The following is a 12,612-nucleotide window of genomic DNA, read 5'->3' as shown; positions in this document are numbered from 1 at the left end:
ATGAAATAAATGAGAAAAGTATTTACGTTATTGATATAGTTCAGAAAATTAATCAAGAGGCGGTGATTAGGACTTATAAGTAGGAGGGGGAACACAATTAAAAGCCATAAGTCTTTTAGCAGCAGCGAAAAAAATAATAAAAGAAAACAAAAAAGAAAGAAAAAAAGAGAAGAAAAAAAAGTACAAAATTGTGTTAGGACAGGTTTTGAGAGCAAATCAGATGTAATTAATGTAAATCTAACAACTTAACTCGCGTTCTTTTTAAGATTTTGATGAATTATGCACACAGTAACTTTCTCCGTAAAAACACTTAGACATGAATATAGACTTATATTATTTACCCCAAAGTATTTTTAGAAAACACGTGGTAATAATTTCATTAAACAAGTATGGCTTGTTTAATTAAAACAACTGATTTACTAATATCTAAACAATGAATGCATAAACTAAAAGTTACTGCTTGCGCTCAATAATTTTCCGTAAACAGATATACAAAAGTAAAATAAATAATTATGTCCTAAAATTTTTGACGTTTCTCCTTTTCATATAATTTCAAGTTTTGGTTCCTAAATTGATCCCTCCGAATCGCCGCCATTGGCAAGAGGACAAATTGATATACAACAATTGTCCTCTTGATTAAATAAAAGGGACAAGAGGCTCCATAACATGTTACATTGAAGAAAAATAAAAAAAACTCAGCAGATAAAATTTGTTTAAAGGTGGGTGGGGATAAATGTACGAAAACTATTTTGTTCAACGTACTATTCGTCGTGAAATTATAACCACAGTGAAAGTTAAAACTCTGTGAGAAAATTTAGATATATCGTCGAACTACTTCTAAACGTTGTCAATGTTCTCATTCAACATTTATCATGTCATAGCCACCTACTCTTACAGAGAATTTTGTAAGCTGTTCTGAGCCCAACTTATGCTCTCAAAGCCAGATTTACCATGTGAGCAGTAGGATGGAAATAGGAAAAAGATGAGTCCGGATTGGATTGGTTAGACAGCAAGAGCGTCTGCACATCCTTCCTCAAAGTTTCAATATCATTTTTGTGTACTGATTTTGTTCACGAAAGTTTTCCTGTACAAATTACTCATCTGTAGGTGAATCTCTGTTGCATTGTGCCCTTCAGCATGTAAGAAATGTATGAGAGCATGCAGCATGAAATTCATATTTTGAGGGAGATTCTGTTGTTCTAAGTCAGTTTACGTTTTCACTGCGCTCTGAGCTTTCAATTGAGACTTTTCCTGACAGACAGATAAACTAGAGACATTGTGCAACACATGTACAGTACACGCAGCGCTATCAAACTACGACGGTAGTTTTTATGACATAACGGTTTTAGTCCAGTCATTTAAGCTTAAATTAGGTAAGAATCTCGGAATTCGAGATACCCAGCTGTAAGTCTGTAAATACTTGTATATTGACACCCTAAAAGTTGTCTCAAAACCTACATATGGTAGGGTGTACGCAACTATTAAATTTCAAGGTCAAAGGTCACAAAAATCGTTTTTTTTTTGCGCTTTTTTGTAAATATCTTATTTTTTATGGGTTTTTTGCTATTTGTATTTATTATCAATATTGTAGAATACAAAATTCTCTACAAATTTTGTTTAAAAAAAAATTTTTATACGGTGAACCGTTTTCGAGATAGAAGGCGGAGAGCGCGCGGTCACAGGATCACTTCAGGTCAACCGGTGCCTCCGGTCGAAAACGCGCCACATATAGTTGATGAACTATCGGTAATCATAGATTATAAATATTTGTCAATTTTTATTAACTATTATATTATATTTTATCATTTTCTTCATGCATTAAATGTTGATGCGGATGTTCTTATTGTTGAAACTGCAATCGAAGAATCAAAGTCTGAAAAAACTGCAGTTATAATAGGACAAGATATTGATTTACTTGTCATTTTAATTGGGCGTACACTGTCTTACGAACAAGAAATTTTCTTTAAAAAAGTTTGGAAAGGAAATGTAAAAACGGAGATATATTCGACTAAAAGTTTTGATAATTATCCTCATTTCAAAACACATTTTATTTCTGCACGCATTAAGTGGCTGTGACACAACTTCTGCGCTTTTTAAAAAGGAAAAAAAATCATTTTTAAAAGTTTTTGAGAAACTGACAAATTTGGATGAACTAGCTGCAGCATTTGAGGAAGAAAATTGTTCGGCCCAGAGATTATTAGAGAGTGGTACTCAAACTTTATTGGCAGTCTATAATGCTCCGAAATCTGTGAAAAGTCTCGATCAGCTTCGTTATATGCATTACGTCAAGTCTACAAAACTTAATAAACCTGTGCAGCTTTCAAATATTCCACCAACAAGTGCAGCTGCTCATCAACATTTCAAACGTATATATTATCAAGTTCAAACTTGGTTAGGGCATGATTTGGAACCCCAGGTATGGGGTTGGGCAATGCGAAACGATTTTCTGGAGCCTATCATGAAAATTTTATCACCTGCTCCAGAAGATTTGCTAAATACAATTTTCTGCAACTGCAAGAGTGGTTGTGGTTCGCGATGCGGATGCAGGAAAGCGGACTTGCAATGCTCTTTAGCTTGTGGTCAATGTGATGTGCAAGCTTGTCTCAATGCTCTACCATATCAGAGTGACATTGACGTAGATGGAACCTTTGACCCCGAAATCATGGAAGAACTTGATACAAATGTCGTTGAAGACGATAATGAAGACCAGTTTAAAATTTACCAGCAGCCGGAAGACGACGATGAAGAGGAAGAAGATGATTAAAATTATAAATTGTAGTTTTTGTACCCTTTATTCCATTTTTTTACTTTTAATAAAAATAAATGTATTGAATGATAATTTTTAATAAAAAGATTAATTCATAATTTATTTGATTTTTTTCATCATGTAAGAAGTTATTAATATTAATTAGGTTAAAATTCAAATATAATTCCTATATTTTCATTATCAATTCCGCAAATTCATGGGCAGGTAAGTGTTGTTAAGTAAATTAATACTGAATAAAAAGTGGATAGGTTAGGAAAAAAATGGTAAAATATAATGTAATAGTTAATAAAAATTGACAAATATTTATAATTATTGATTTATCGATAGTTCACCAACTATATATGGCGCGTTTTCGACCGGAAGCACCGGTTGACCTGATGTGATCCTGTGACCGCGCGCTCTCCGCCCTCTAACTCGAAAACGGTTCACCGTATAAAAAAATTTTTTGAACAAAACTTATAGAGAATTTTGTATTCTACAATATTGATAATAAATAAAAATAGCAAAAAACCCATAGGAAATGAGATATTTACAAAAGAAAAAGCGTAAAAAGAACGATTTTTGTGACCTTTGACCTTGAAATTTAATAGTTGCGTACACCCTACCATATGTAGGTTTTGAGACAACTTTTAGGGTGTCAATATACAAGTATTTACAGGCTTACAGCTGGGTATCTCGAATTCCGAGGTGAACTTACTATAATGACTGGACTATTTGTTCTTCGAAAAAAATATATACATCATAAGTGTGATTTAAAATAATTTTTGCGTAGTTGCTTCATAAAAAAATGGTTTACCCCTAGTTTCACCGAAGTTTCAAGTTTTTTCCCCCCTTTAATATATCAAAAGGTATGATTGAAATTGCAAAACAGGAGGAGGGGGGGGGGGGAGATTTCGTGTCAGAGAAACTGGGAAACACATAAAAAATATTTAATAATGCTCCATAGTTTAGATAAAATTATTGTAGGCGCTTGGATCTTGAAAACTATTTCGTATTTGTTACAAATGTACATTTCTTTAATACTGTTGTTTGCAATCTTTCTCGTAACTCTGCTCTCGATACTCGCATAAAATTTGCTTGACTTGCAAACATTGGATTTTTCCAAGTAATGCGACTGAATGCATCTTTTATTTCAAAAACTACTACGACAGCAATATGCAAATTTTTACTAATACTTCAATATTCGAAAATGCAAGTTTGAAATGTAAGCACATGCAGCACAATATTGTTACACGTTGCTAGAATATTAAAATTCTGAAACTAGGGATGATGCATTTACTTCACATAACAAATATTTTTGTAACAATTTACCAACGAAAAACCGAATAATCATCGCTTTGACGGTGAAGTCTATTTTGGACATTCTGAGATATTTATACGTGAATGTAACCAAACCTCGAATTTTTCTCTTGATGTCTATATTATTTTACATGTTAGAAATTCGCCTAAAATTAAACAAATAATCTAACTTATTATCATATCATTCTACCTACTTAACCCTAGTATTTTGTCAAATAACGTATCAACGTCATTGATTAATTAGTCTTTCTTAATTATAATTGAATTCTAAAGGAGCAGTTAACAATGTAACTATGTGTAGTTGAATAGAACTCAACATAGTGTAATTAATCACTTGCAACGTAGCAGTTCCGTCTTTGGCATGCTCCTTAATCGACATTCACTGCTTGTCTTAACTGTCAGACTCAGGCGAGAACGCGAAAGGACTCTTAAAGAGAACACACTGCGATTGTAGAACGTTCGGTAATTATAGAGAACAATATTTTCCTTCAGAATATTAATTCTGTATAGTCTCTAATTATGAACGCGCAACGATTTGACATGGTATAAAATTTGATTTCAAAAAAATTGCAATCTTTTTGGTCAAAAAGCAAACGCTGATTGTAGCTTACTTTAAATTAAAAAAAAAATCTATTTTGGAAGCTTTGGCACATTGAATAGATATATTTTATCACTCGAAATTGTTTTGAGAGAGATGAACTAAATTTTAAGTAGCGTAATTTTGAAAGTTAAGTTTTAAAAGGTTTCGTACACGAAAAAAAAAAGTTGTAAAATGTAGCTACTGATCCACTGAATGAAATTTGGAAGAAAATCAAGTTTCGTTTATATTTGAGCGGTAACATAAGTCAGATTTTCATCCCTACGTATTACTTCTAAATGAGCTTCGCTTCCTCCAGTAACGTTTAGACGTTTAACACACGTTAGCTACTATATATATATATATATATATATATATATATATATATATATATATATATATATATATATATATATATATATATATATATATATATATATATTCGCGAATAAACATTCAAAATAAATTGGAAAATACAAAAAGCAAGAACTCAGAAACAACACCAAAATGAAAAAAGGTGAACCAGGGAGCGATACTTTCTCAAGGGAAAGTATCGGTCCCTGGTTCCCCTTTTTTTCATTTTGGTGTTGTTTCTGAGTTCTTGCTTTTTGCATTTTCCAATTTATTTTGAATGTTTATTCATGAATACGTTTGTACTGTTTTTGTTTCTAGCAGCCTTGCCCTGGCATTACAGTACACTTTAGTATTTTTTCTTACATTTTTCTTTCAATGGCTGTGAATTTATGTTTAAATTTGTTCTTAAAATGTTTCTCATGTTGTATATATATATATCTCATATTCACGTAGAAACCGAGGTAGGAGAAAGTTGACATTGCTTTGGTAATTCACCGCAAATATTCGGTCATGAAGGTTATTCATTCTTGAAATGTGTAAGTGAATGTTGGTATTCACCGGCAAGCAATAACCAGATTTTTAACTTTCACAGAAAAACACATGAACTATTTTCTCTTTTGTTTTCAATTTGTCCATTTATTAGCAAAAAAGAAAGATCTTTAAGGTATCTGAAATAAAAGTTCCTGCCAATAAAATTAGAAATCAGCTCTATTTTATTACCAGTTCGCGATTACGAACTTTAAATAAGGCTTTTAAGCATTTTGCCTTCAACTCTTGTTCAATATTAACTTGTGTACTGAATAGTTTTCGCAAACTGTGCGGGTGTACAAAGTTTACTGCAAAATCAGCATTTTGTTATAACAATAATAATAATAGCAACAAATATTGTGTAAAACAAGTGAAAAACACGCGCTCACGACACCTACATCATAATCATCGTTTTTAAGTCTTGCCCATTCATTTTCTACCAGATTTCTCTGTCAGAAAACAGCATCATAGATTACGTTTCTTCATCTCCAACTGCGTATATAAATCACCGAGATATCTTTCTGTTGCAGATAGTTCTAGCTAAGAGAGATAGATTGCAGCCATTGTGCGACCGCCCGTAAAATGCAATACTTATTTAAGGCAAAGCTGTAACTGACAGTTCAATAACTTAGATCAAACGGCTAAATGAGTTTGCTGATAATCCGTCAATAATACTTCAAGTATTTCTTGAGTGCAAACGATAATTCACTAAAAACTATCTACTAGGGTTTATTTGAAAAGCATAGATTGATAGTTATCAATCGATAGAAACCGTACATTTTGTAAGTTGAAAATAAAAACATAATCAAGTTTATAAACTATATAAGTTCATGCAATGTAAAATTAATGCATCAATAATATACAAATCATAACAATTTTAAGGAAATCAAAAAAGTTTTAAGACAGTTGTTTAAAAAAGGATAGGTCTTATGAACCAAAAGTACCAGATAGCTTGTAATTAGGCACAATTATTTTTATTTGATTTCTCACTCTTTTATCTTTAGAATGTGTCCCACTCACTCTGTACCTTACACTTTCCACCAAATCATCATTCTGTTGAACAAAAGAATCGAAAGAGGGGCTTGTTTGTTCTGCCAAAAATAATCTGACCTTTCTAAACGGTGGAGAATCTGTATCAAAAGGGATTGTTTCCGTCAGTCAAAAGTAGTACTTTTTGTCACTGAAATTGATAGAATAAGCAAAAAAAAAAAACATTTACCCAGAAAATACTTTCATTTTCCCAAACAGTTATTTTTTAATTTATTTTTTTTTAAATGTCCACTTTTGAAAATAAGGCGTGGTCATTATGACGTCACAAATGATTTACTTTGGCGCATCTGTCTACCACGTTTTCACGTTATGATAATCAAGAAGCGATTTCAATATTGCCCTCGATGCTTGCTAGCAACCACATCGTTGCCAACACATGTGAGTAAAGAAGCGAATGGCATTTCGCCATTTGTGATGTCATCGGCAGAAGCTTGAACAATTAAAGCGAAAACGATTAAAATAATTTTTAAAAGATATGAAACTTAGTCAAATTATTTTTTAAATGGTCAGATTCTGTGTCTTTAACCGTGCTCTTTCAGGAAAAAATCCTTTTAAAATTTTGGAAACGACCTCAATGACAACGCGTTAAAAATTAAGTCAAAAGGCTACGCTGTCTCCAAAATTTTTCCGCAATGCAATTACAATTAGACAATGCAGGTTTTCTCATGCTCACAGAAGTCATATCTCCGTCCGGTTCAACATAAAATATACACAGATAAGTGAACAATATTGAAATGGAAGAAATGATCATAGAGGCAATCGGACTCAGTTACAAGACTAAAAGCGGCAGTAGCAGCTGGGCGAAGAGAGCGTGAACTCAATACAATCTGGTGACAACAGCACTCAACGCCTTAGCAGTAGAAGTGTGAAGGCTCTGTGTGGAAGAAATGTCTAAAGACAAGACTGATTTATATTTCAACGTTTTGATGGTTAGAAAGATACATTTTTATTCAATTTCTGAATCATACCTCATTCTTTTTTTTGCCAAAAGGTATGGAGAGGCGCGAACAGGAAAAGGGTGGAAAATATTAAATTATCTGGTAAAAGGCTTAGCACTATTCTTAAAACAGATAAAAAAAATTGAATTATTTTTTTATATCATCTTTTGCATTTTCTACTTTTGTGAATAAAATTGTCTCTTGCTATAAATCATATGAGCCATTTCCTAACGTTATTCAAGCAGCGCAGAGTTTGTAACCAGCAAATATGTTGATTTTGCACACATTTAATTGTTTACGTACCTATTGCTTTAGGTACCTTTTATTTCAATAGTGTTAGTTTTCCAGTACAACTTGGCATCACGAAGCAATGTATAAATCTCCCATCTTCTTGGTGCAAATGATTTCAAATGATTGAGAAAATCACAAACAAGAGTTAATCAAAGGGCATTTCGGGGGCGTGTTAATTAAATTTTGTAGAACCAATGTACAGCACGAAGAAGGTCTGGCCACTACGTAGAAAAAGCACATCTTAGTAAACAGGACGGTCGTTCCGAGTAGATTAGAAAACTACTTTGCGTCATTTCTACATCACAAACGATCACGTGAGCGAAAATCTCGATCTCGCAAGCTGACGAGCTTGGAATGACCGCCCTGATTGCAGGCAACTTTTTCGGGAATTCAAGCACGACTGTGGAATCGGAGTCATTAGATCAGAGATGGCTGATTTTAGGGTTAAGAATGTAGAGTTGGGAGCTGAAAGTTGAAAGTTTCAAGGGTTAGAGTCGGATATTTTTTCTTGGAGTCGAACTGATTTTGGGGTAAAAGAGTCGGAGTCGAAAACTCTAAAATTCCCTTAATTATCCCTCTTTCCCCCTCCGATTCCGCAGCCCTGGCTTCAAAAAACCGCTTTTTCGATACAAAACTGATAAATCTCGCTCCTTGCTACTTAACGGTCTTGATTTTGTTACTTAAAAATGAATATTTAAAAAGAGAATGCGTTTTTTAATGCCATTTAAGTAAATGTATTACGAGTATTCCAGAACCATACTGAAAAACAAAACACAGTAAGTATTTAATTTACGTTTTTTATACTTCAAAAGGTGAGGTTTAAATAATTTTGTCATTTCCTATTGTTTTATATATTCTTTAGAATATTAAAAGCTGCAGCAAATGAAGTAGTTATTTGCCTGGCGTTTTTGAAAAATGGAATTAAAAACACAATTACCAGCAGCACGATAATGAAGTTACAACTTTAAAAAGTAATTTTAAATTAAGTGTAAGCATATTTCACAACGTATTTCAATGGTTTGCTATTTGTATCTTAAATAGCATTTGCTCCTAAAATCCAAAGAAGCAGAAAATAAAACCTTAACAGCTTTTGGCATTTTTTTCAAATTTTTTTCCCTCTTTTCTTTTTTGTGTTAAACCTGCTTTCGGAAAGAAATTATAAATAATGAGTTTTGTTCCCAAAAAGCAACAAAACACAAAGATAAAGCAACTCTAGATGAATAAAAATATCTCTAACGCGTTCTTTTCAAAAAATATGATAAGAGTTAGTTTTCGTGTGTGAAAAAGTTTTTTTTCTTTGGCAATAGAAAAAAAATGATTTGAGGCTCAGATAAGTAAAACTAATTATTATTATAATGAAACCACATCTTAGGAAAAAGGTTTTTTGGCTCGGAAAAATGCAAGAAATTACGTCTTGCTGCGATACAAATGAAATTGTTAAAAGGATCTCGGAGGTAAAACTTTTTTCTTTTGAATTTACATCATATTATAATTGCACCATTCGTTTTAATACGAGTATTTATCCTGCGTGTATTTTTTCGAAAATTATTTCTTGTTTTTTGGCTAAAAAGATGGGCAAAAACCTGCAAAAAATAATATAATGCAATTCTGGCAAACCGTTTTAATTTATACTTCCAAGTCCGCTATTTCATTATTATGTTGATAAAAAAATATTGCTCAAAAATATTTCCCACAATGCAAAAATAAAAACGTTCTCACTGAACGTTTAAATTTAATTACTTCACTGTTGAGACGATTGTAAAAAAAAATCTTACGAAAGATATTGTTCTGCAATATTAATTGAATCAGTTGCTAATAAACGTTTAAAATCCGTTATTTTCCGTACCTAATAGACACATAAATAATGTAAAAGCTGATTTATTTGTGTCAAATAAAGTACAATATTTTACACGATTCTCTGATGCGTTCAATTTTGCGTAAGATTGCTTTTCTTTACAAAAATTCGTACAACAATAATGAGCTATTTATAAATGGGGCTCAGTATTAAACTTTTTTAAGTTTCAACTATATTTTTCTTGTCATTGATTTTTCTGAATGTTTTCCGTTTCAAGCTGATATAACTCTAGAATTGCTAGTCCTACCCTTAAGCTTAAATAACGTATTGAAACCGATTGTTTCAAAGTCCTATGCTTCATTTCTCATTTATCGCTTGGTGACGCACTAAAATAACCAAGAAAAGGGTACAATACTTTAAAATTATTGAAAATTATTATTTTAAACGTTTAAGTGTCGTCTGTGAAGTATGTTTTAATGTAGACGCTGAGCGAACAGTGTTTTGAGATATTGCTAAGAAAATATGTTGTGCAGTTCGTTTGAATTTATGAGCCCTGCTATTTGAGATATAAGGTAAATGTATCAGTAATGGTCAGCTTTAAAAAAACATCAGGTTGATGTTTTTTCTTAAATTCAGCTTTTCCTTTTTTGCGGTTCACGGTTATTGATATTTTCTTTTTGTGTTAGCTTTATGGCTTAATCTTTGTCCAATTGAATTCTTTCTTTCGGCTTTACTATGCCTGCGAGAGAGCTCTTGCCCTTTGTTTGCATTCCTATTGGTTCTTTATTGTTTTATAATTTTCCCATTGGTGTTTGGTTAATCCGCTATTTTTATCTTTTTAGCTTTTGTCGGATGTCTTTTCATCCCCAAGCTCATTACTTTTTGCATTGAAAAAGGCGTTCCTTATAACGCCGAAACACGTGTCTGCAGTAATCTGCAATTTGGGCTTTTTAACGTTGTTATTTATTACACTACTTCACATGTTCACATTTTTTAGTGCTCATCTGTGTCGGGGTGTGTAGTATTGCTAGTGTTGAAGACCTGAAAATGCGAATTAACAAAGTAGGCTTAACTGTTTTATCAGCCCATGCTAGCTAGAACCCATGCAAGCTAGTGGGATGAAATTGAGTACCGTTTGGATGTGATTTGAGAACAAGCGGTGCACACATTCAACTTTGGTTATGAAAGGTACTTCGTTTTGTTTAAGAAAACAATTAAACATCTTACTGTGACGGTACAGTGCCACCATTGAACACAATTTAGGGAGATTTTTTCTTTTCTTCATATTTATTTTTTCCCCTTTTCTTTTTTCTTTTTATTCCTTTTCTTTTTCTTTTTACTTCCTTTTGCAAGAAAAGGAAGTATAGAATTTGCGAAAAAAATTTCACTTAAAAATCGGGCTTAATTTCCATTTCCATTTTCTCACCAGCCAATGAATGTTGCTTTTTTTTCGATCCGACCACACGTGGATATATGCCTAGGAACCTAGAGACACCCGAAATATCCATTTTGACGACCCCCGAGTTAATTACCACGAATTTTCTCGTGAAGTCTGTATGTACGTATATATGTGAGTATGTGTGTATGTATCTCGCATAACTCAAAAACGGTATGTCCTAGAAAGTTGAAATTTGGTACGTAGACTCCTAGTGGGGCCTAGTTGTGTACCTTCTCTTTTGGTTGCATTCGGATGTTTCTAAGGGGGTCTTTTGTCCTTTTTGGAGGGGAAATCATTGTTAATTTCGATGTAAACTCAATTGGTGTTATAATTTGTCGGACACTTGGCGTCGCCAGTCTTTTGGTCGCCAAATTTTGTCGCCAACTTGGCGAAAATTCGGTGATTTTTTTTAATTTTAAGTTTGGTTTCACTTTGGCCACTGTTAGTGATATTTAGAGAGTAAGCAATTGAATCACATTAAAACTGCTAATAATGGGGAAATGACATTAAATTAGAGTAAAAGGAAGTCATGTGATGCACACATGAGCTCGTTTTACAATGTCATTCAAAACTCCTGAACCCGTGAAGTATTATCGGTCAAACCGCATATTCATACGGCAATTTGTTGCTTCTGTGTGATTTTTTTTTTTTTTAAATGTGTCCAAGACTTTTCGAGCATACTGCGTTTTATTTTGAAATATTTGTATTGCGGCTTGACTTTGGTTCTCACATAAAGTGAAGCTTCCTTAATTGCCTGTCAGCAGTTAAAAAGTTATGCAGGGAACTTTCTCTATTTTCGGGAGTACTCATCTACTGAATGAGATTCATCAATCATGCATGATTTCATAAGGGAATTGCGCTGCTGATTGGAGGAATTTACTCATCCTTTGGTTCGAGAGAGCATGAAAGGAGAGTTAGATGATTGATTCCTCTACTTCTTTCATCTTTATGAACAAACTGGTTGTCTTTATGTCAAAGCGCGTTAAGAGATAAATAATGATCAGGAAGAAAAATGGTTTAAAAAGTTTGTCGTATTTTGCTAAGAAAAACGTCAAATTATTTAAAAACAGTTAAGATAAAGCGTTATAACTGTTCGTAAGGAAAAGGGGAAACTTATTTTAAATTATTTCAGAGAAGTGGTAGTGCTTGAAATACTTGGTTTTAAGATGTCAGCTTCAGGAACTCTGTTTGGGATGGCTAATAAAAGGCATTTTACCTTTTGTTGTGCAATTAATTGCGTTTTCGTTAAATTACAAAAGAAAATATTTCGTTTCTATTTTTTTCTTTCATTCTTTTACATTCATTTATATACTAATAGGTATTGCTTTAAAAAAGGGTGGGCATTTTAGATACTTCGTGTTAGCCAAAGATTTAGATAAAGCTTCAGGATTTCCTATAAAAATTTAAGTGATTTAAACACTTCTGAAGTTTAGAAAAAGGTGAGAAATGCAAAGAAATTATTTTTTGTACAGAGTGAGATGTCTCTGATTATTTTTTTCTTCCTTTTTTTCGAAATTTTAGCTAACATTAGACTAATATTTGCTGTAACACTGATATAAGTGTCTAATGCTCATT

The 12,612-nt window shown here is 32.7% G+C and overlaps 1 protein-coding gene across 1 annotated transcript in view; it reads left to right on the top strand.

The window, feature by feature from the left end:
• Window positions 1-12,612, top strand: part of LOC129216770 (uncharacterized) — a 382,782-nt gene that overhangs the window by 192,585 nt on the left and 177,585 nt on the right. The gene's annotated exons all lie outside the window — the stretch shown is intronic.

The sequence above is a fragment of the Uloborus diversus genome, chromosome 2 (genome assembly GCF_026930045.1).
Source record: "Uloborus diversus isolate 005 chromosome 2, Udiv.v.3.1, whole genome shotgun sequence".
NCBI classification, from domain to species: Eukaryota; Metazoa; Arthropoda; class Arachnida; order Araneae; family Uloboridae; genus Uloborus; species Uloborus diversus.
This window is presented reverse-complemented; position numbering and strand designations above follow the sequence as displayed.